Source organism: Pristiophorus japonicus, chromosome 28, assembly GCF_044704955.1.
Source record: "Pristiophorus japonicus isolate sPriJap1 chromosome 28, sPriJap1.hap1, whole genome shotgun sequence".
NCBI classification, from domain to species: Eukaryota; Metazoa; Chordata; class Chondrichthyes; family Pristiophoridae; genus Pristiophorus; species Pristiophorus japonicus.
The window spans coordinates 11,390,642-11,415,094 of NC_092004.1; the positions used below are offsets into that span (position 1 = coordinate 11,390,642).

The following is a 24,453-nucleotide window of genomic DNA, read 5'->3' on the forward strand; positions in this document are numbered from 1 at the left end:
TTGGCACTATGCTGGTTGATAATGGCATGTGCAACTTGTAAAAAGTGTAGACACCGGCAGCAAACTAAAGCAATGACACGGATGCAAGAGATAGATAGACTGTTGTTGCAAGTGGGACATTAATACCTGGATTAAGAAATAGACATCACAAACTTGGTGGCAAATCACTGCAAAATGCGGCGGGAAGTCTGATGCATTAGATAGCTTAGCTCTACTGGTCTCATTGGCTCGGGGGAGACAAGGACCAGCGGGGGAATTGAAGTGGGGTTTTTAGAAAACATCAGAGTGGAATAATGTTGCAGTCTGTGAAATGTTTTCTGAAATGGACAAGTAGTAAAATTGAGTTTCAGGATCAGCATCAGGGAAAAAAGCATATCAAGTCGTTTTTGTCTGGCAACAACTCGCAAGGCCAATCAGAAAGCAGATTATATGCAAGAGGATGTGGTGGCAAGCTTAACAAAGATATACATAAAATGCAGACTTGCGGTTAGACTCGTTGTTGAATGACAGAAAACACGGCTTGCTGTTTCATAGCTGCAGAGTGTAAAATTCCTCAGTGTAGTGGAGCAGGTGACTTAGTGAATTGCATTTTTTGCATTAAGTACTGAGAGCTGATCGCCAAAACCAAGGAGGCATTAATGGTTTGCGTGAACTCAATTCAAACTGCTGTTCTCCCTTGGACAAGGTATAGCTATTCGAAATTAAATATATTTTTATACTTTAGTAGACTTGGGTCACGCTGGTATTTTGAATCCACAACAAAAGACACAGGAGAGGGCAGAAAAAAAGATTACAGGTGAAGATACCATAAAGGCAAGGGTATACAGAACAGGGAATGATGAACATGCATGGTTTATTTTACCTTGAAAAGAGAAGGCTGAGGTTGACCGAATAAAGCTCTTAAAATTATCAAATACTTGGACTGAGCAATTAGAGTGAGAGTATTTCCAGTTGTGCTTTGGAACAAAACCAGAGGGCATCAATATAAGATGGTCACCGCAAAGTCAATTACAAATTATTTATGCAGATAGTGGTGAAAATGTGGAACTTGTTACCACAGGGAGTGGTTGAAGCAAATAGTGTACATACATTTAATGGGTGGGTGAGTTAAGCATTTGAGGGAGAAGGGAATAGAGCATTATGCTGATTAAGTTGCATGAGTTAAGGCAGGATAACGACTTTTTAATTCCAGATTTGTTTAATGAACTGAATTAAATTCCCCAGCCGCCATGGTTGAATTTGTACTTATATCTCTGAAATACAAATACAGTAACATTACCACTGTGCTGCCGTGCACTAAGTTTCATCCCGCAACTGTGTAACTTGGTCAAGGGGATGAATGGCATCCTTCAGCGCCTATGCAACAGGCTTGAGTGGCTGAATGAACTTCTCCTGTTCTTGTGCAACCTGCCTCTATGTGCTGTATATCCTTCTCCTTTTCATATATAACAGGCTCAGGATTTTGAATGTCCTACTGCTTTTCCAGTGAAACAAACTATATGGTTCAATGGCCTCCACCTGTTCCTATACAACAGTTTCGAGGGGCTGAATAGCGTTTCCCTATTCCAAAATCTGTCTGGAAGATGCTGAAACACCCGCCTCATGTTCTTATGTAAGATGCCAAAAAGCTGAATGGCTGCCTCCTGTTCCTATTTGACATGTTTGAGGGGATGAGAGCCTGCTCCTGTGTCAAAGATTTAAGGTCCTGTATGGCTTCTTCCAGTTCATGCGCGATAAGCTCACTTAGGATTACATTGGATTATTTCGCAGAAACGGCACATGCAGAGGCCATTCGACTCAACCAGTCGGTATGCTGCACTGGAGCCTCCTCTCGTCTTTCCTCAGGTAAATCTATCAGCCGAACCCACTATTACCTTCCACTGAAAATGCTCGTCTTGCATCTCCTTAAATGCAATGATGCTATTCGTTTCAACCACTCCCTGTAGTAGCGAGTTCCACAATGTCACCCTGCTTTGTGATTATGAGTTTCTTCTCAATTCCCCATCTGATATAATGGTGACAATCTTATAATGATGGCCTCTGTCTTGTTCTTAGAGACATGTGGAACATTCCTATTGTATACATCATCAACTCCTTTCATAATGTTAAATGTCTCGATTAGGTCACCACCGTTCAAGGGAAAATGAGCCAGCCTGTTGATCTTACTCTGATATTGATCCGCTGGCTCTTCTGGTATTATCTTTGTACATCTTCTGTGCATCCTCTGCAATGCCTCTATTCCCTGTTTATAATATGGCGATCAGTACAGTACACAGTCCTCTCCGTGTGGCCAAACTGACGTTCGACACTGTTTTAGAATAACGTCGTCACTTTACAGTTTTATACGTCAAGAAATAACTCCTGTAGGTTGCTTTGCTTTTGTATGGCCTTGCTAACCGGTGTCGTAACTTTTACAGTTTTGTGTAATTGTACTTTGCATTCCCCTTGTTCCTCTGCGGCAACTAGACTTTGCCTATCGCCCCCCACCAACCCCCGCCAAATAATACGTGACCTCCCCATTCCCCTTCCAAAATGTAATACCGCACATTTATAGAGTTAGAAATTAATTTGCCAATTATCTACGCATTCTGCAAATTATTAATGTCCTTCTTAAATTTGTTGCAGTCTTCCTCAGTATTAACTATCCTACTCCCTAATTTGCTGTCATCCGCAAATTTAGAAATTGTGTTTTTGATTCCTAGTTCTAAATCGTTCATAGAAATGGTGAACAACAGTGGTCGCAGACTCGATTCTTGTGGAGCACAAATACCCACATTCTGCCGCTATGAAAAACTAGCTTTTTCTCATACTTGCTGCTTTCTAAATTTCCTTTTATTCATTCATGCATGTGGTCATCGCCATTCGTTGCCCATCTCTAATTGCCGTTGTGAAGTGGTGGTGAGCCACCTTTTGCAATTGAGTGGCTCGCGCAGCTATTCCAGAGGACCGTGAAGAGTCAACCACATTGCTGTGGTTAAAGAGTCACATATAGGCCCAGACTTTTCAGGACTTCAGCTTTCCTTCCCGAATGGAGATTAATGAGCCAGATGGGTTTGTTTTAAAATTCTCGATTTATTTAATTTTATTTAAATTCCCCTGCTCTCGTGGTGGGCTGATATTTCATCTGTGCATTATTAGTCAAGCGACCTAACCATCATGCTGCTATGATTGTCCTCGGGTTGTATAATGTACTCGAGGGGTTGGCGGCTGAATAATTCCTCCTTTACCGATGCAAGAGATTCAACTGGTTAAATGGACTTCTTCTCCTCTTGTAGAACAGGCGTATGCAGCTGAACTGCTTCCGCCTGGCCTGTGCCTCAAGCTCGAGTGGTTAATAGACACCTCCTGCCCTTCTGCACAGGTGAAGGGTTTACTATTGCTATACTACTGCTCCGTGCGACCGAATGGATTTCAACTGTTCTTATATAACAGGCATAAGCAGCTGATTGCCTTCCTCCTGTCCTTTGTAAGCGGCATTAAAGATTAATGGACTTCACCAATTCCTGTGGAACAGGCTCGATTGCTTACTTCTGTATAACATACTCAAAGTGCCAAGAGAACTCATAGAATAAATTATTTTGGTGGGACTCGATACAACAAATTTGAGTGCCTTATATGCCATTGATTAGAAGTCCAATGCGCTATCAATTGCGCCACAGAGCTGCCAAATATTGCAACAATACAAAAGTAACATAGTATTGATGCCGGAAATCTGAATTAAAAACAGAAAACTCTGCAAGCACTCAGCAGATCAGGCATAATCTGCGGACAGAGAAATAGAGTTAAGTTTCAGGTCAATGAACTTTCATCGCAACTGGACTGTTGAAAAGAGATGTGGTGTCAGAGCAGAAACAATCTCTGTTCGTTTAAAAGGGAAGTGCTTTCAGTAGCGTATCTGGAAGGAGGCCATATCAACCCATCGTGTCCGTGACGTCCAATAAAGAGATCGCTAGCCTATTCCCACTGCCCAGTTCTCGGTCTGTAACTTTGTCGGTTACTGTACTTCACGTGTATATCCAAGAAATTTTAAATGCGGCAACGGCTTCTGCCTCCATCATTCCTTTCTGGCAATGAGTTCCAGATACCCACCACCATCTGGTGGAAACATTTCCCCTCAAATCCCCTCTACAATCCTACCAATTACGTTGAGTCTATGCCCCATGTTTTGTTCCAACCCTGCAAAAGGAAATAAATCCTTCCTATGCACTCTATCTAGGCCACTCATAATTTTTTAAACTTCAATACGGTCCCTCCTCAGCCTCCACTTTTCAAAAGAAAACAACCCCAGCCCATCCAATCGATCCACACAACTACCATCTTCAGTCCAGGCAACATTCTCGTAAACCGACACTATAACTCACGAGTGCAATCAAATCATTCCTGTAATGCGGTGTTCAGAAAAGCACGCAGTACTTTAGCTGTGGCCTAACTGGTGCTTTACACAGTTCGCGTGTAACTTCCCCGATCTTGTATTCTATGTCTCGACTAATAAAGGCAAGCAGACTGTTTTGCTTCTTATTTATGTTATTTCCCTGGCCTGTTACCGTCAAAGATCCGTAGACATGCTCTCCAACGTCCTCCCATTTAATGTGTACTCCCATGCCTTATTAGATCTCCCCAAATGCATGAGCTCATACTCCTCCGGGTTGAAGTCCATGAGCCACTCTTCTTCTCACCTGATCAGTTCATTGATATGTTCCTGCATGTCTACAGCTTTCTTCCTCATTATCAACCTTAACATTTTGACCAAGCATTTCGTCACCTGCACTAATTTCTAATTATGTGGCTCATTGTCGAATATGTATTGCATAATAATCTTGTGAAGTGCCTTGGGACATTTCACTACATTAAAGGTATTATATTAATACAAGTGGATGTAGTTGTTTAAAAGGTGTGACGCATAATTTTATGTAGAAATTGCATCACAGAAATAGAACATTTTCCCCAACTGGTTTTTCCGGAATTAATGCTCCACACTAGCCACATTCACCTCATCCCATAGCATATCCTTCTATTCCTTTCCCATTCATGTGCTTAGGTAGCTGCGCCTTTAATGCATCTGTGCTATTCGCATCAATTCCTGCTCGTGGTGTCATCTTCTACATCATACCCACTCTTTGTAAAGAAATTACTCTGAAATTGCCAACTAAATTTACCGGTGACAATCTTATATTTATGATCTCTATTCTGAAATCCTGCATCGGAGCAAATATTTTCTCCTTGTCGACCCTATCAAACCGCGTCATAAAGGTAAAGATACCTGCCTGGTCTTTTCCAGAGACATCTCCCCAGTCATTTGAGTCTGTCCCCATAAGTAAATCATTTCAGTTCTGGGCTAATTGCTTCCTTTTGTGCTGTGAGTTTCGATAAATTTACAATGTAATATTTCACATCGACTGAGACATGCAACAGGACAAGCATGCAGGCCAATTGTCTGATATTTAGCACCGAACACTAGACAATTAATTAAAGCATATTGTATAGCTGCGATGACCAAGTGGCTTCGGCGTTAAACTTAAAATCCAATGGGATTTCGCCGTGCAGGATCGATCCCTGCGCTCAGCGATTATAGAGCAAACTGATTATTTGATCCCGAGCATGTTCAAAATTAGTGATTGTTGCCAAGATCATTGAGAAATATAAACAAAATGAAAATAATGCCTTTCGAAAAAGAGCCCTGCAAGCTTGAGGTGGAAATCATCTTCAACTGATGAGTTGACAAAACCGACTGAAACCTGCATTCTTCTGATAACATCAGGTTTCGTGTCAAAATCAGAGGGTTTATCCATCATGTTGCGCGACCCTGTAGTTTGCAGCAGAATAATGCTCAGAATGAGCGATTACAAGCTGGAATTGTATATATTTCAGTTCCATACTTTGCACTGCAAACCAATCAGTGGCATTGAGCCATTCACTGATTGAATTACGAAAAGTCCCAAAATAAAGGAGATAATCGAATTTTAATTTAAATGCTTGAAAAGTTCCGCAGTTCCATGTGCTCTGGGCAGAAACATGATTTTGCAGCATTGTTTCAAATTATTGCAGTAACTGTATGAGTTTCATTGCTAAATGTTTAAGCTGCTCTAAAATAATAAAGCTAAGATACTCGCAACGCCCTCCCCGTCCCCAAAAATAACAACTAAAGGCATCAACAGGGTTAAACCACGTGGCCTTGTACTTATCAACGCCACACTTAAACCAACCAAGCTAACCCGCCATTTTAACTTGCATTTGTATCGGCTATAAAAGAAAAAACGAGCATTTCTGCAGCTCTTGTCATATCAGGACTTCCCAAAGCGTTACACAGCAAGTTAAATACTTTAACATTGTGGCCACTGTTCTAATATAGGAAATATAAAAGCATATTTACACTAGCAAGAAAGCACGACGTCATAATGATCGGATGTTGGTTGAGTGATATATATTGGCCACAGGACACTGGGGTGAACTCTCCTGCTTTTCTTCGGAATAGTGGGCTGGGAATTTTTAGGTACAGATCGGGCCTGGGTTTAAGATCTCATCCGAAAGACAGCAACTCCGACATTGCAGTGTTCTCTCACTACTGCCACTCCGATAGTGAAAAATCGACTTGACCTCCTCCTCACCAACCTGTCTGTCGCAGATACATTTGTCCATGGCAATCTTGGTAGGAGTGAACACAGCACAGTACTTGTAATACAAAGTCCTGTCTTCACACGGAGGACACTCTGCAACGTGTACTCTCGCACTACCACCGTGCTAAATGGAATAGATTCAGAACAGATCCAGCAGCTCAAAACTGGGTATCCATGAGGTACTGTCGGACATCAGCACCAGCTGAATTTTATTCCTCACAATATGTAACATTATGGCCAACCACATTCCTCACTCTCCCTGTATCTTTTAAAGAGGCTGATCCCACAGCCTTCCTTTTTTAAGAGAAAAAAGACTATTCTGTTCATTCTTTCCTGATATAAATACGCCGTCTGTTCTGGTACCATCTTTCTAACTCTGCCCTGCAAACTCTGCAATGCCTCTATTTCCTTTTTATTACTTAGCGACCAGAACTGTTAGCAGTACCCTAAGTTTTATTTAACCAAGGTTAAATACAAGTTTAGGATAACTTTGCTACATTTCAATTCAATACATCAAGAAATAAATCCTCGTGCTTGGTTTGCTTTTTTATTGGGTTGAGAACATGTGTTGTAATTTTTAGAGTTTTGTGTATTTGTACTCCGAAATTCCTTTGTTCCTCTATGCATCCCAGACTGGCACACTCCAATTCTTCCCAATTCCGCCTACTAAACTGTGTTACCTCACATTTATATGGTTTGAAATTCATTTGCCAATTGTATGCCCGTTCTGGAAGCTTGTCTATGTCCTCTTTTAGTTTGTTGCAGTCCTTCTCAGAATTGAGCATCCTCCTGATTTGGTGTCATCTGCAACATTTTGAAATTGTTGTTTTTGATTTGCAGGTTTAAATCTTTAATAGAAATTGTGAACAAGAGTTATTCCAGCACCGATCTTGTGGAACACCACTACGCAACATGTGCCACAAGAAAAGCTATTTTTTACCACTACTCTCGGCTTTCTGTCTTTAAGTCAGTTATTTATCCATTCATCTTGTTGTCTAATGATTCCGCATTCACTGACCTAGCTTGAGGCATTTTTTTCTCCTGTCTAACAAACTAGAGGTTCTAATGTTTATTTTATAAATTCATGCATACGGGCAACTTTAATGAGGGCAGCATCTGTTGTTCATCTCTAGTTGCCCTTGTGAAGATCGTGGTGAGCCACCACATGCACCTTAGTAAATCACGGGGCCATTTCCGAGGGCAGTTAAGTGTAAACTACGTTGCTGTGGTTCTGCAGTCGCATATAGACCTGCACCGGTAAGGACAGCAGCTTTCCAACCCTAAAGCCGACTAGTAAACCATATGGGCGTGTTCCGAAAATGGTCACCATTACTGATAATTTTTAAATTTCTAGCTTTATATAATTGAATTTAAAATTCTCTGCTTTCGTGTTGGACGGTGAATTCCTCTCTCTGGATTACTCTTTCATTAAAATAAACATCATGCTTTTATGATTGGCCCCCGCCTGTGTAATGTGCTTGTTGAATCCTCCTGTTCCAGTATAACAGTTCCGTGGGTCTGAAATGCCTCGTACTCTTTCTATGCAAAAGTTTCGAGGGGTAAATGTGCTTCGAATCTTCTTGTACAACAGGCTCAAGGAGCTGGATGACTTCTGCCTCTCCTCTGCCTCAATCCCGACGAATTGCTTTCCTCCTTCTGTCCCTGTATATCAGTCTCCAGGAGCTAAATGCCTTCCTCCTGTGCATTACAACTAGCTTGGGAGTTTAATGGACTCCTGCTGTCCATGTTTTGCAATCTCGATTGCCTGCTCCTGCTTCTGTGTAATCGATTCAGGGCGCTAAAAGAACTCAGAGAAAAACAGGGTGGGATTGGAGCCACTTTTGTTGGAAGAAGTGCTCGGGCAGCAGTTTCCCTCTCTGAATTGTTGATATGCTGCAAAATGCATTGTGCGGCCCAGTAAACAGGAAAGCCTGAAGCAAAATCCGACTCTGGTGGGACTCGAACCCACAACCTTTGAATACCTTACTAAGCTTTTCACTAGAAGTCCAATGCGCTATCCATTGCGCCACAGAGCCGCTGTGAGCTAAACGAATACAAAAGTAAAATAGTGTTGATACCGAAATTGTAACTAAAAACAGAAAGATCTGAAAACACTGAAGAAGACCAGGAATAATCTGCGGAGAGAGAAACAATTTTCAAGTTTCAGGTCGATGAAATTTCATCGCAACTCGATCATTCTGTGTCTGTTTAAACGGGATGTGCAATCAGTTCTGGATCATTCTGTGTCTATTTTAAAATGATGTGCTGTCAGAGACTCATAGAAATTTACACCACGGACGGAGGCCACTTCAGCCCACCATGTGCGCCCCGTCTGAAAATAGCTATCCAGCCGAATCCGACTTTCCAATTCTTGTTCTGTAGCCCAGAAGATTACACTGCGTCAAGTGCACATCCATCTCATTTTTAAATGTGGTGAGGGCTTCTACCTCTCCCATCCTTTCAGGCAGTGAGTTCCAGACCCCCACCACCCTCTGTATGAAAACATTTTCCCTCAAATCCGCTCTACCCTCCTACCAATTAGGATAAATCTGTGCCCCCTGGTTGTTAACCACTTCTAAGGGATTCATATCCTATCAATGCACTCTATCGAGGCAACTCATAATTTTAATCACTTCAATAAGGTCCCCTCTCAGCCTCCTCTGTGCGAAAGGCAACAACCACAGCCGATGCAATCTATACTCAGAGCTAAATTATCCATTCCCTGTAACATCAACGAAAATCAACTCCCTGCACTCACGAGTGCAATCAGATTGTTCCTGTAATGCGCTGACCAGAACAGCATGTAGTGCTCCAGTTGTGCCCCAACTAGTGTTTTATAAAATTCAAGCTTAACTTCCCCGCTCTTGTATTCTATAGCTCAGCTAATAAAGGCAAGTATTCCGTGGTGCTTCTTAAACACATTATCTCAATGGTCGGCTACCGACAGGAATCGGTGGAATTGCCCTCGAAGGCCCCTTTGCTCCTCTGCACCACTCAGTGACTTACCATTTAATGTGTATTCCCTTGCCGTATTACCACTCCCCAAATTCAATACCTCACACTTTGCAGATTGAATTCCATTAGCCTCTTTTTCAACCCGCCTGAACAGTTCATTGATATCTTCCTGCAGTCTACAGCTTTCTTGATCATTATAAACCATAACTGTTTGTCCAAGCTTTTAGTCCACTGCACTAATTTCCACTTATGCGGAACGCAGTAAAATTATTATCCCATAATACTCTTGTGACGTGCCTTGGGACGTTTTACTACATTAAAGGTGCTGTAGAAATACAATTTCTTGTTGTTGTATCAACGGTGTCTTTCCTAATGTTATATAGTTTGCGCCGCAGAAAGGGACCATTTATACAACTTGATTTACCAGAGTTAATGCTCCACACGAGCCCCTTTCTACCCAACTTCACCTCGTCCTCTCAGAGATTCATAGCTATTTACAGAACGGAAGGAGGCCATTTCAGCTCATCGTTTCCGCTCAGTCCATCAAAGAGCTATCCAGTCGAATCACACGTTGCAGCTCTTGGTCCATATCCCTGTAGATTATGGCGCTTCAAGTGCACATCGAAGTACTTTGTAAATTGGTTGATGGCTTCTGCTTCTACCATCCTTTCAGGCAATGATGATCAGACCACCAGCACCATCTGGTTGAAAGCATTTCACCTCAGGTCCCCTCCAGCCTTCCAACAATGACTTTAACTCAATGCCTCCTGGTTGTTGATATTTCTGATATGGGAAATAAATCCGTCCGATGCACACTACATGGTCCACTCATAATTTTATACACTTCAGTTAGGTCCACACTTAGGCTCCTCTGTTCCAAAGGAAACAAGCCCAGCCGATCCAATCTTTACTCGAAGCAAAATTCTCCAGTCCAGGCAACATTCTCAAAACACGACTCTGTCCGCTCACGGGAGCAATCAGATATTTCCTGCAATTCGGTGACCAGAACAGCACACAGTGCTCTAGTTGTGGTCTAACTAATGTTTTACACAGTTCAAGTAAAACGTCCCCGCTGTTCTACTCTTTGGCTCAGCTAATAAAGGCAAGCATTGCGTGTTGCTTCTTAACCATCTTATCTACCTGGCCTGCTACCATCAGGGATCTGTGGACATGCCCTCCAAGGTCCCTTTCCTGCTCTGCCCTTCTCAGTCACCTATCATTTAATGTTTATTCCTTATTAGCCCTCACAAAATATATTATCTCACACTTCTCCGACTTCAATTCCATTACCCATTGTCCTGCACACGTGGTCAATTCATTGATGTCTTCCAGCTGTCGACAGATTTCTTCCTCAATATCAACCATACTAGTTTTTCACACCTGCGCTAATTTCTACTTATTCATGTCGGCGTCAACTTGTTATTGCATAATACTCCTGTTAAGCGCCTTGGGTCATTTCACGACATTAAAGGCGCTATATGAGCATGATGTTGTTGTTGATGTTTAAAAGTGATGTTACTTAATGTTGTATAGATTCTGCAACATATCAAGAGAACATTTTCCCCAACAGGTTTTGCAGGCGGCACACGAGCGCCCTCCTGCCATACTTCACTTCCTCCGATCAGCATATTCTTCAAATACTTTTTCACACATGTGCTGAGGTACACCCTCTTAAATGCATCTGTGCTAGTCGCCGCAACTACTTCTCGTGGCAGCATCTTCCACATTCTACCCACTCTTTAGTAAGAAGTTACTCTTTAATTCTCTACTGAATTTATCGGAGACTAGCTTATATGTACGACGACTATTTCTCAACTCGCGTACAATAGCAAATATTTTCTCGATGTCGACCCGACAAAAACCATTCATAATGTTAAAGTCCGCATGTGCCTTGTCTTTTCCATTGAAAAGCTCACCAGTTTGTTCAGTATTTTCCGATAGGTAAATCCTTCCAGGTCTTGCCGAATTGCTCCCTTCTGTGCTGTGAGAATCTACAATACGAAGATTTAATTTTCACATCGACTGGGAGATACAACAGTGCAAGCATGTGGTTCGATTTTTCTGATATATCGCACCGAACATTGGATTATTGAATAAGTCCATTGTGTAGCTGCAATGGCCGAGTGGTTAAGGCATTGAACTCGAAATTTTAAGGGATTTCCCCGCGCACATTCAAGCTCTGCTCGCAGCGATTGTGCAGCGAAACTATTTTTTTAGTGGTTTCCCTGTGGATGTCACTGGACCAGAATATGATCACCGTTCCATGTACTGCACTTCAATGACGCAAAGCAGTAGTTCGAAATGGAAAAATTGATATATTATCGGCATTAAACAGTTATTAGTTTGTAGGAAACAGTTTGCAAACATCAGTGAGGAATATTCATAGAAAGCATCATGAAACAAATACATTTTAAGAAAGAGCCCTGCAATGTTTAGGTGGAATTCACCGTCAGCTGATTAGGGCAAATGTGATTTGGCTTCGTAAAGTTGAACGAGATTTAATACATCGACGACGATAATGACTCGAACCTGCGATCTTCTGAGAACATCGGGATTTGCAGTGATGTAAAACACCTTATCAATTAGTCCAAACGCCCTCTGCAGTTTAAATCAAACAAATGGTGATAACGAGCGAACACACGGGAATTGCATTTATTTCAGTTGCTTACTTTTCACAACAAACCAATAGGTGGCAGTGAGCCGTTCACTAATTGAAATTCGAGAAGAAAAAATCTTCCTGTGGGTATGGAATTGTTCATTAAATAATGGAATAACTCCGCAGCTCCATAAGATCTCGGCAGATCTAACGTTTTGCAGCATTGCTTCAAAGTGTTGCGGGTCCCGTGTGAGTTCCGTTCCTCAATGTTTAAACTGCTCTGAAATAATAAAACTAATATACCAGGATCACATCCCCAAAAATAAAATAAATATGCAATAAGACGATCGAAACCATGAAGTTATCATTATTACCACAACGCTTGAAGGCAACTGAGCTAATCAGCCTTGTTCGCATGGGGCTTTTTCAGATGCTGTAATAGAAACAAACCGTGCATTTCCACCGCGACTTTCACCTCAGGATTTCACAAAGCGCTTCAGAGCAAATTAATGACTTGTAAGGAGTGGTCACTGTTGTAACGTAGGGAATGCAAAAGCAGATTTTCACCATCAAGAAAGCACAATGTGAAAGAGACCAGATTTTGGTTGAGGGATAAATATTGGCCCCAGGACACTGGCTGAACACCCCTGCTCTTATTCCTAATAGTGGCCTTGAGATGCTTTACGTCCAGCTCGGAGGGCAGACCGGGCCTCGGTTTAAAATCTCATCCTCAAGTTAGCAACTCCGACAGTGCGTAGCTCCATTAGCTTTGTCTCAACAACAGCGAAAATCCTACTCGACCTCCTCCACACCAATCTGTCTGTCGCAGATGCAGCTTTCCTTGACAGTTTTGATAGCAGTGAACTGAGGAATATCCTTATTCGTCAGAAAATTGTGATGGGGAAATTGATGGGATTGAAGGCCGATAGTTCCCCAGGGCCTGATGGACTGCATCCCAGAGTACTTAAGGAGGTGGCCTGGGAAATAGCGGATGCATTGAAAGTCATTTTCCAACATTCCATAGACTTAGGTTCAGTTCCTATGCAGTGGAGGGTAGCCAATGTAACCCAACTTTAAAAAATGGACGGATAGAGAAAACAGGGAATTATAGACCGGTCAGCCTGACATCGGTAGTAGGTACAATGATGGAATCAATTATTAAGGATGTCATAGCAGCGCATTTGGAAAGAGGTGAAGGGATAGATCCAATTCAGCATGGAATTGTGAAAGGGAAATCATACTTGACAAAGCTTCTGGAATTTTTCGAATATATTTACAGTCGAGTGAACAAGGGAGAACCAGTTGATGTGTTATATTTGGACTTTCAGAAGGTTTTCGACAAGGTCCCACACAAGAGAGTAATGTGCAAAGTTAAAGCATATGGGATTGGGGGGTATTGTGCTGACGTGGATTGCAAACTGGTTGGCAGACAGGAAGCAAAGTGTAGGAGTAAATTATACTTTTCAGAATGGCAGTCAGTGACGAGTAGGGTACCGCAAGTTTGTGTGCTGGATCCCAGCTGTTTACATTGTACATAAATGATTTAGACGAGGGGATTAAATGTAGTATCTCCTAATTTGCGGATGATACTAAGTTGGGTGGCAGTGTAAGCTGCCTCGATGATGCTATGATGCTGCAGAGTGAATTGGGTAGGTTAGATGAGAGGGCAAATACATGGCAGATGAAGTATAATGTGGATAAATGCGAGGTTATCCACTTTGGTGGTAAAAACAGAGAGACAAACTATTATCTGAATGGTGACAGATTCTGAAAAGCGCAGGTCCAACGAGACGTGGGTGATATGGTATATCTGTCACTGAAGTTTGACATGCAGGTACAGCAAGCGGTTAAAGAAGGCATGTTGGCCTTCATAGCGAGGGGATTAGAGTACAAGAGCAGGGAGGTGTTTCTACAGTTGTACAGGGCCTTGGTGAGGCCACACCTGGAGTATTGTGTACAGTTTCGTTCACCTAACTTGACGAAGGACATTCTTGCTATTGAGTGAGTGCAGCGAAGGTTCACCAGACTGATTCTCGGGATGGCGGGACTGACATATCAAGAAAGACTGCCTCAACTGGGCTTGTATTCACTGGAGTTCAAAAGAATGAGAGGTAATCTCGCAGAAACATTTAAAATTCTGACGGGTTTAGACAGGTTAGATGCAGGAAGAATGTTCACAATGTTGGGGGAGTTCAGAACTAGGTATCACAGTCTAAGGATAAGGGGTAAGCTATTTAGGATCGAGAAGGGGAGAAACCTCTTCACCCAGAGAGTGGTGAACCTGTGGAATTTTCTACCACAGGTAGTTGTTGAAGCCAATTCACTAAATATATTCACAAATGAGTTAGATTCAGTCCTAACTATTAGCGGGATCAAGGAGTATGGCGAGAAAGGAGGAATGGGATACTGAGGATACATGTTCAGCCATGAATTCATTGAATTGCGGTGCAGGATCGAAGGGCCGAATTGCCACCTCCTGAACCTATTTTCTATCTTTCTATGTTTCTGTGAACACTGCATAGTACTTGTGGATAACAAGGCCTTTCTTCATACGGAGTACACGCTGCATCGTGTTGTCTGGCATTACCACTGTGCAAAATGGGATCGATTCTGAACAGATCTAGCAGCTCACAACTCGTCATCCATGAGGTGCTGTCGGGCATTTGCAGCAGCAGAATTGTATTCCACACAATCTGTATTCTTACGGCCCAATATATCCCTCACTCCAACTTCAACTTCTGCAAAGAGGACCTACACTTGTTCGATGAGAATAGTAGAAGAGAATGCCAGCAGCAGCACCAGACTTCTTAACGTGAGATGCAAACCTCCTGACATTCGAACACAGGACGACATACACAAATATTAGCGGGAACAGCATGTTACAGACACGGCTAAGCGAACCGAGAACCGACGGGCAAGATCAAAGCTCTGCAATCTTGCCAAATATATTTTTTCATTTTTTAAGTTAATTTAATTAATTCCTGGGATTTTGGCATCGCTGGCAAGGCCAGCATGTATTGCCCATCCCTAATTTTCTTGAGAAAGTGGTGGTGAGCCACGTTCTTGAGCCACTACTCTCCATGTGTTGAAGGTACTGTGAAGGATGGACTTGTAGGATTTGACCAACTGATGATGAAGCAACAGTGATATATTTTCAAGTCCGGATGGTGTGGAACTAGAAGGGGAAATTGGAGGCGATGCTGTTCCCGAACTCCTGCTGTCCTTGCCGTTCAAGGTGGACGAGGTTGCGGCATTGGGAGATGCTGTTGAAGAAGCCTTGGCAATTCGCTGCGGTGATACTTCTAGATGTTACACACTGCAGTCACTGTGCGCCACTGGTGGAGGCAGTGAATGTTTTCGGTGGTCGATCGGATGCGAATCAAGCGGGTTGCTTTGTCTTGGAAGCTGTGGATAATATTCAGTGTCGTTGGAGCTACACACATCCAGGTAAGTAAATGTATTACAAAACACTTCAGATTTGTGCTTTGTCGATGTTGGAAATTGTTTCTGGAGTTGGAGGTGAGAAACTATCAGCAGAATATCCACTCTCTGCCCCGATCCTATATCGGATTACACGGCGTTACATAGGATTACATAGCATACAGAATCATAGAATCTTATAAATTGACAGCACAGGCGGAGAACATTTCGGCCCATCGTGTCTGCAACTGCCAACCAAGAGCTATCTAGCCTAATCGCAATTTACAGCACGTGGGACGTAGTCCTGTAGGTTACGGCACTTAAATTGCACATCCATTTATTGTTTAAATGTAGTGAGGTCTTTTCCCACATCACCCTCTCTAGCAGTGAATTCCAGGCCCCCACGATACTCTGGGTGGATAAATTACGCCTCATAACTCGTGGAATCCTCTCCAATTACATTAAATCTATGGCCCCGAGTTTGTGTCCTGTCTGCCATGTAAACAGGTGTTCCTATCTACTCTATCCAGGCTTATCATCATTTTCTAACCTCAAAAAGGTCTCACTTCAGCATACTCTATTCCAAAGAAAGCACAAGCAGCATCTGCACTCTTTACTTTGCCAAATGCCTGCAGTCCAGGCAACATTCTTGAAAACCTCCACAGCACCCTTTCCAATGCAAGCACATCTTTCCAGAAAGGTGCTGACCAGAACTACAAGCAGGTTTCAGTAATGCGGCCTAAGCTGTGTTTTTTTATAATTCAAGTATAATGTCCTTGTTCTTGTAACCCATGCCTCGACTAATAAAGACAATATTCCTCATTCCTTCCGAACCACCTTATGTAGCAGGCCTCTTTAGAGATATGTGGACCTGCACTCCAACGTCGCTCTGTTCATCTACACATCTCAGTGGTGTACCGTTTAATGGTTATTACGTTGCCTTTTTGGACCTCCCCAAATGCATTACCTCACAATTATCCGGATTGAATTCCATTTGCTACTGTTCTGCCCACCTTGCCAGTTGTCGTGGGATTTTTTCCGTTATGCCGGTAATGAACCTAACTTGGACTCTAACATCCGCTGAACCATGGTCATGAAGATAAGTGAAGCATGATAAGGGACGGATGGAGGGGCACACAACTGCACGTTTGTTCTTACTGATATCTGCTTGTTCTTCTGCTGATGAAGGGGAACTGAATGTTTAAACAACGACCTCAGGGTCTCACGTACCTTATTACGGAATGTGTCTATTTTTCTGTTGTAACCTTGATGAAACACGCAGTTGTAGTTTGCGCTCTTAAATGTGGGGCACTCTTTGCCAGTCGGGAAGTTTCTGGGGTTATGGGTTGCGGAACCCGAGAACAGATCTCAGACGTGGCCACGTCTGCAAATAAATATATTAAACTTGCGGATTTTCCCACTTAAAGCAGACAGATGTCTCGAGTCTTCTTCTTTGACATAGATTTTTACTTCAACATTTTTAGCTTCGTCGGCAGGATTTGGTGGCAAGGGTGGGACCTGGCGGAGGGGTCACAACAAGAGTGAGTGACTTTTAAATACCACTCACAAATTCGGTGACGTGGAAGTCGATGATCTGATCGGGCACAGATTTGAATCATATGAGGTCTGCGGAGCGGGTAAGACACAATTTTAATAATCGGTACTTTACAGTAATAAGTTTTAAAGTAGGAATTATAAGTTAGTGACAATGTTGTTGACCCAAAGGACCGGTTAATAATTGTAAGTAAGCAGTTAGAAGAACTGGGACATCTTGGGTGGGATTAAAGTCGGGCGAAGGTGCCAGTACGGTGTGACCGCCCATAGCCGGCTCACAGAATGGTGTTCGGGAAAGAATTAGACTAAGATGAGGAAGGCACCGTTACTAAATTCTATGCAGGCGACCGGAAGGGCTTAATCGACAAGATGCTTAAGGACGGATTGTGTCCCGAGAAGGATCCCACTCGCACAATACAACTATTGACTGTCGTAACCCCCTCGGGGACCTAAGCCAACAAGGAAACTTCTGTGGGACTACATGGGTTGATGATAACGAGGTGGGGGTAGAGGGGTGGGGGATGTGGGGGGAAGGGTTGTGATGGGAATAATCGAAAGTTCACTACTGTGGAGACAGAAGTACAGACAGTCTCTGTAAATAAATTTAAAATAAGGTGGCAAACAGAGCGCTTTAATGGAAAATAGTCCGGTGAGGGGGAAATAGAACGGTTAAAATGGACTGATGATAAGCTAGAATTAAAAGTATGTACGAGCTCGCACTGGTAAATAGTACAATTATACGCTGGAAATGCGGAGAACGAAGTAAAGATATTGTGTACCGACAAGGTAGGAGGTTCAGTCGATACCGAACGTAGAGAGTCAAGCGATAGAAAGCATTTACCCCAGAATATCCATACCTGCAGTGGGGGAGGGCCCTGGAGAATAGTCCCGTGCGACCCACTCCATAACTATTTCACCACCAAAAGGAAAGGGACCACAAACAGTCTGGTATGGAGATCGGAGGGAACAATGCTGTATGAGAATGTATACCCTGAAGTTCAGTCTGTAACAGTAAATATAACCAATTTAGGACTGCCAGAAAAGTGTGACCCGAAAGTAAGGGCGCTAGAAACCCGTTTGCTGCAGGAGATATTGGAAGACTATCGGGATGGCTCAGGGGCATCTAGGTTTCTAGACCTTTTCCAGACAAGCCATACACGGAGGCATAAACGGGATTGGGTCAATGATATCCTGACAGGAGTAAACACGGGAACATCATTTGTTAACGCCCAAGGTATGCAATGTCGAGAGGAACAAACAGAGCGTGTCAAAGACACAGTCAGGTTTCTGCTGCAGAAAGGGGTAGGAAACACCGAGGACCTTGCTAGCGAAAGAGATGGGACAGCGCGGAGCTTAGTTAAAGGGATTATTGTCCTGGAGGACCACCCTGCCACCATTAATCACCGGGTTAACCTAGAATTTAATAAAGAAAAGGATGAGTTTCAGCCAGACATCTGCCACACTTACGGTGGATGGATGATCGGGCAGGTCAGAAAAGACCTGGACCAAATACACTGGGGCAAAGATCAGGAGTGGATTAATAGCAACCATCTGTTCCGCATAGCAGAGCATCCGGTGCAACTGGACGCATGGACGATGAAAGGAAAGACAAGAGTCTTTCCATCGACAGGCAGATGCAACGATTCCCATGCTGCCCTGGTGGGGATGGTCCTCATACTTCCAGTAATGTCAAAGGGGGAGTATGGACATTATCCCCAGTTTGAGGTGGGGAAACTGGGTCTAATCTGGGTTGAGAACTAGATGCGGTATTACCGATGGATCAATATGCAATCAAACGGAATGGAAGCACGAGTGGGGTCTCATTATCAGGTTGCCGCAGGATAGGAAGCCTAACGATATTACCATATCCAGTGGACTGGGGGAGTAACGACAAGTGCGGATTTAATCGGACAAAGGGATATGTCTTAGAAATAAGCCCATCAGAGTTACAACCAACTCACTCAGCCTCCCGTGGAAAAGGTGAATACTGTGTGGTAACCAACCAACTAACTGATAACTATGGCATTTATCACTGTAACAGCCCGAACCCCAGCTTCTGCTTCACCGCGAGTCTACCAGTAACGATTGAACGAGCGCGAATGAAATATATCCATGCTCGAGAAACTATTAAACTGAACTTGAATGATGAAATTAAGCAAGCTTTATACCAATACCACAGTAAGCCGGCTGCCCAATACTTCACCTGCCTGCGGAACTGATGTATAGCAAAGACCTCAGTCTGGCAAGCATAAAACGATACCACATTATTGAAAAGGAGCTACGTATATTGGAAAAAAGATATTGCAAAAGGCCTTCAATATACACCTTCGTATAGAAGGCGTGGAACTTGGGACTGAATGTTAATATTCACCATTTGATATGAATAATCTCACACATATTAGTGGCTGTAGAATTGGTTTTGTCATTGAGATACTTGTTTCTGTGTTGGACTTCTTATAAACTCCGCAGGGCAAAGAAGCGAACGCTGACTACTGTATTGGAGGTAAAGACATTATTGATTACAGGAATCAAATTCAGAAACGTCTGGGTCTCAGTTCTCCCCAACCTAGCGGCTGATAATGACAGCAGGTGCGGGGAAAATGAGAAGCGGAGTGCAAAAGATGAACAATTGGGCTAGCCAAGGATCAAAAGGAGGGATATTGTCGGGGGATTTTTTTGGTAATTCCTGCTATGAACCTAATTTGGACTCCAATATCAGCTGACCCTCTGTCATGAAGATAGGTGGAGCAAGACAATGGACGGATGGAGAGGGCACACAGCTACTCGTTTGTTCTTACTGATATCTGCTTGTTTTTCTGCGGATAAAGTGTAACTGAATGTTGAAACAATGACCTCATGGTCTCATATACGTTGTTGCGGAATGTGTCTATTCTTCCGTTGTAACCTTGATAACACACGCAGTTTAAGTTTGCGACCTTAACTATGGGGCACTCTGGGCCAGTCGCGGTGTTTCTGGCGTGATGGGTTGCGGTACCTGAGCAAAGATCTCGGATGTCACCACGTCTACAAATACGTATATTAAATTTATGTGTTTTCCCAAATAAAGCAGATGGGTGACTCGAATCTTGTTCTTTGAAATAGATTTTTATCCCAACACGAGTACATTGATATCTTCCAGCTATCGGCAGCTTTCTTCTTCAATATCAATGGCAATGAAACCGGCCCTTCCGCCGCACCAGTCCATGCTGTCATTCATGATCCAATTCACCCACCTCGCATTCTTTCCTCATCTAAATCTATCAGCATAACCGTCTATTGCCTTCTCCCTCATATGCGTGACTAGCCTTCCCTTAAATGCATTTATGCTATTTGCTCTAACCACTCCCTGTTGTAGCGAGCTCCACGTCCCCACCAATATTTTGGTAAGAAAGTTTCGTTTGAATTCCTTTTTAGATTTCTGGTTGACTGTCTTACATTCATCGCTTCTACTTATGCTGCTCCACACAAGTGGAAACATTCTCTCTGTATCTGTTCTATTGAAACCTTTCATAATTTTAAGGTTCTCAAGTCGGTCACCCTTCAACCTTCTGTTTTCAAAGGAAAGGATAACCAGGATAACTTCCATGAGTCTCAAAGCTATACCTCTAGAAATAAAGCAACGCACATGATTTGCCTTCCTTGACGTTGTTAACCTGTATGGCAACTTTTACTGATTTGAATAATTGTACTCCGTGTTCGCTTTGTTTGTCTACCCCACACAGGGTCGTATCCTCAAAATAATAAGAGATCTCCCTCTTCTTCCTACAATATATAACACCTCACATTCATCTGCGTTGAACGTCGTTTTCCAATTGCATTCCCAATCTGTAAGTTTAGTAATGTCCTCCTGCAATTTCTTGCATTCGTCCTCTGTGTTCACTCACTACACCACCGCCCCGCCATACAAAGTTTAGCCATGCACAAAGTTAGAAATTGTAAATTCAGGTGAGTTTCTAGTGGGAAATAAAAGAAATGGCAGACCAATCGAACCAATTCTTCGGTTCTGTCTTCACGAAGGAAGATACAAATAACATTACGAAAGTACTAGGGGACAGTGGGTATAAAGAGGATGAATTGAAGGATATCCTTATTAAGCGGAAAATTGTGTTGGGAAATTGATGAGATTGAAGTCTGATAATTCTCCGAGTCCTGATAGTCTGCATCCCAGAGTACACAAGGAAGTGGCCCTAAAAATAGTGGATGCATTGGTGATCATTTTCCAACAGTATATCGACTCTGGATCAGTTCCTGTGGACTGGATGGTCGTAATTGTAACACCACTTTTTAAAAAAGCAGGGAGAGAGAAAACGGCTTATGTTAGACCGGTTAGCCTGACATCAGTAGTAGGCAAAATTTTGGAATCAATCATTAAGAATGAAATAGCAGCGCATGAGGAAAGCAGTGACAGGATCGGACCATGTCAGTATGGATTTATTTAAAAGGAATCGTTCTTGACGAATCTTCCTGAATGTTTTTGAGGATGCAGCAAGCAGAGTGGACAAGGGAGAAACAGTAGATGTGGTGCATTTGGACTTTAAAAAGGCTTTTGACAAGGTACCGCACAAGAGATTGGTTTGCAACATCAAAGCACATGGTATTGGGGGTAAGATACTGACGTGGATAGGAAACTGGTTGGCAGACAGGAAGCAGAGAGTCGTGATAAACGGGTCCTTTTCAGAATGGCAGGCAGTGACTAGTGGAGTGCCACAGGGCTCAGTGCCGGATCCCCAGCTATTTACAATGTACATTAACGATTTAGATGAAGGAATAGAGTGTAATATCTCAATTTTACTGATGACCCTAAACTGGGTGGCGGTGAGAGCTGTGAGGAGGACGGTAATAGGCTGCAGGGTGACTTGGACAGGTTAGGTGATTGGGTAAATACATGGCAGAAGCAGTATAATGTGTATAAATGTGAGGTTATCCATTTTGGGGCAAAAACACGAAGGCAGAATATTATCTGAATGGCGGCAAATTAGGATTAGGGGAGGTGCAACGAGAGCTGGGTGTCATGGTTCATCAGTCACTGAAAGTGAGCACACAGGTACAGGTGGCGATAAAGAAGGCAAGTGGTATGTTGGCCTTCACAGCGAGGGGCTTTGAATATCGAAGCAGGGAGGTCTGAATGCAGCTGTACAGAGCCTTCGTGAGGCCTCACCTGGAATATTGTGTTCAGTTTTGCTCTTCTAGTCTGAGGAAGGACGTTTTGCTCTTGAGGGAGTGGAGCGAAGGTTTTCCAGACTTATTCCAGAGTTTAATGGGTTTTCATATGAGGAGAGACTGGATCAACAGGAACTTTATTCACTCGAGTTTAGAAGGTAGAGAGGGGATATCATCGAAACTCACATGATTCTGACGGGACTGGACAGGATAGATGCAGGCAGAATGTTCCTGATCTTGGAGAAGTCCAGACCCAGGGATTATAGTTTTAGGATAAGGGGTTAGCCATTTAGGACAGAGATGAGGAGAAACTTCTTCAATCATCGAGTTGTTAACCTGTGGAATGCCCTGCTTCAGAGAATTGTTGATGCCAGTTCACTGCATATATTCAAGAGGGAGTTAGATATGGCCCTTACGGTTAATGGGATCAAGGAGCATGGAGAGAAAGCAGGGAACGGGTACTAAAGGAATGACCCGCCATGATCTTATTGAATAGCGGTGCAGGCTCGAAGGGTCGAATGCAGTAATCCTGCACCTATTTTCTATGTTTCTATGTTTCTATGTATCTAAATCATTAATGTAAATTATGAACTACAGTAGTCCCAGCATTGATTCCCGTGGAACACCACCATTCACCTTCTGCAAATGTGAGTAGTTATATTTGACTTGCCTGTGCATGATGGCATATTCCAAATGTAAGGAATGGGTGAATAAGGTGGAGGAGCTGAAAGTACAGATAGACACCTTCACATATGATGATACATTAACGATTACAGAAACATGGCATAAAGAGGGCCAGGGTAGGCATCTCTAGATTCCTGCTTACAAGGTTTTCAAACAAGATAAGGATGGGCATAAAAATGAAGGGTTTACAAATTTTGTTAAATAAACAATTACAGCTGTGAGAATGGTTCATAAGTTAGAAGGATTGTCAAAAGAAGCTAAATAGGTTCAACTTAAGTACAAAAAGGGGCAAACGCATTACAGGGATTGAACTACAGGCCACCAAACAATCCGAGGGAGTTAGAAGAAGCAATCTGTTGGAAAATATCTGAAAAATGCACCCATATTAGCTAGCAATATCAATTACTTTAATATTAACTGTGATATAAGTAGTGAAAATTTATTGACGCCACAGATAGCTCAATTGCATTCAGGATATCTTTTTGTTAGCCAATTAGTAGCAAGCCAAAAAATGATTTTGTACTTAGTTTTACGTAATTAAGCTGGGCAGATGTAAATCATATCAGTGGGAGAGTCACTGCAGTGCACCCGCAAAGCTGAGAATTTCGTGGATAGCACGTTTCTTGATGTGGTCACCTCGCAGCTTAAACGTGTGCAGGGTGAGAATGAATGTGCGGCCGCCAGACTGAAGAGAAGGAACAGCCAGGTAGTTCAGGATTCAACTGAGTTCTTCTCACTCTCCACCCAGCTTTCTGTTCTGAGTACTGGTGTGGCGGTGGGTGGGTGGATCGTTCTTCGGGGAATGCAGCCAGAGCCAAATCCACTGCCGGCTCAGCTGCCCAGAAGGTAGGAAGACGATTGGGAGCAATATTTTTAAAAGATTCAAATGTTTTCCGTGCAGACACGCCGCAGACATCACTCCAGAATGATATATTGCCTCTAGCGTGCCAGGGTCAAGGATATAACTGAGCGGTTGCAGGGGATGCTGGGCGGATAGGGTGAACAGCCAGAGGACTTGATACATTATGATACTTGAAGGGAAAAATTGTGTTCGAGCATTGGGAGGCATTCAAAGAGCTGATCCTCTGGGTTCAGGACAAATGTCACAGGTCGCAAGTGGGATGAGGCACTGCGTGTTTATTTGGGGGAGCTTGGAGAGGGATTAAAAAGCATGAGGTGCAGCATTTTTTTTGTGGTGGAGGAGAAGCGAGAGATCATGGCGAAGATGCTGCGAATGTTTCTGTCGGAGAAGCGGCCAGATATTTTGGCGGAGGAGCACTGACATATCGTGGTGGATGTGCAGCGAATGCTTTTGTTGCAGAGAACGGCAAGAGATCGTGGTGGCGAAAAGGTCAGAGATCGCGGTGGAAATGGAGCAAATGATTGTGGCGGAGGAGTGGTGAGATTTCGTGGCAGTGGTGCGACAAATGAAGGTACGGGGCACAGAATAGGCGTCGGCCCAGGGGCTGC

At 43.1% G+C, this 24,453-nt stretch overlaps 1 non-coding gene across 1 annotated transcript; it reads right to left on the reverse strand.

Moving 5' to 3' along the window:
• Window positions 1-8,558: 8,558 nt before the first annotated feature.
• On the reverse strand, window positions 8,559-8,650 carry trnar-ucu (transfer RNA arginine (anticodon UCU)). Its single transcript is given in 2 exon segments — window positions 8,559-8,594; window positions 8,614-8,650. It is a non-coding gene; the product is annotated as a tRNA-Arg (tRNA).
• Window positions 8,651-24,453: the final 15,803 nt, after the last annotated feature.